This window comes from Phalaenopsis equestris, unplaced genomic scaffold (assembly GCF_001263595.1).
Source record: "Phalaenopsis equestris unplaced genomic scaffold, ASM126359v1 Scaffold000877, whole genome shotgun sequence".
Classification (NCBI taxonomy): Eukaryota; Viridiplantae; Streptophyta; class Magnoliopsida; order Asparagales; family Orchidaceae; genus Phalaenopsis; species Phalaenopsis equestris.
In genome coordinates, this window is record NW_018165317.1 from 687,856 (window position 1) to 689,224 (window position 1,369).

Consider the following 1,369-nt stretch of genomic DNA (forward strand, 5'->3'; position numbering starts at 1 on the left):
ATTGCTACCTTTAATCTTAGCTTGATGTGATATATATTCCCTTACAGGGTATTATTCTTTCTTTGTGGTTATATTTCTAACATAGTCTGCAGCATAGGAAACTGACTCCCCTTTCCATGCAGTTGCATCTCTCTTCCCTTGTGCTCTTTGTTGCACGGGCATAGCTCTATACATGTCCATCAAGTAAACAATTGTCTTATTTTTGGCTTCCCAATCCAAGAATTAAATGATTCAAATGTGTTATTTGTGTTAGAATTGTTTTTTTATCTTAGCATTAAAACCACTTATATGTCATGTATAAGGAAATGCAATTAAGTAGGAATGCACTTGTAAAGAGGCACTAAAAAGTTTAACCATCTTAATATCAAACTCACGTTGAGTGTATGCATTATTTGCTAAACATACAAGATTTTTAACCATATGGTTATCCTTACAATTAAAATATATATATTTCTTCAAATCTTTCCAAGGATTTAGTAAATAAATTATATGCCTTGCATCTAAAAAAAAAATCTTAATGTCATCTACCAAACACTTTTCCATGTCTTACACAAGACCAGATGTTGCAAATTAGACCCAATAGAAGCTCACAAATATTTTAAAACCCATTTTCAAGTAGTTTTTACTCTAATTCTCCAACTTTGAAAGCTAGAGTGAATAGAGTGTTATCACCACAAATGAAATTGCAATTGATAAAACACCTATATATTTTGACTTCAAATGACATGTGTCTAGCCCTATTAAAGATTTGTAACCTGCTAAGAAGCTATCAATGCGAACTATAAAACTATTTTTGTTATTTTTAGTGAACATTTTGTAGTCACCAACTTGTCTCATTGTTGTTGTTTAATTCTCTTTCCAACAAATCTCTCTTTCGAGAGGAACCAAAGAGAAAGAAAATACGACAAAAATAGACAAACAATTTAAAACGAATGCAAAGAACTTTCATAAAGGAGCATTCGTGTGATAGCCCAAGAGCATACGTCCAAAACGAGATCAGATAAAAAATTATTTGGAAACATATCACGAAAAAACCCTTATGAAAGCAACCCACAACCACATAATCAAGTTTCTATGCTTATTTTGGGTCAAGAGTAGCTCCTAAAGGAATATACCCCTTTTGGTTAATTACATATTGGGGAATGCCCAAGAATACTCTCAATAAGAAGGGCTTGTTGATCTCACTTTTGGTTGAGGTCTAGAAACTTCTTTAGTAGCCTAAGTCTAGCCATAAGACTTTCCTATTGACTAGTCTTAGAAAACTAGAAAAGGTACCCTCACCATTAGAAACTCAAAACTCTTTTCTTTACTCAACTTGAAGTTCCACATATTGGTCCTAACCTCTAATATTTAGAAAGTAAGATCATTA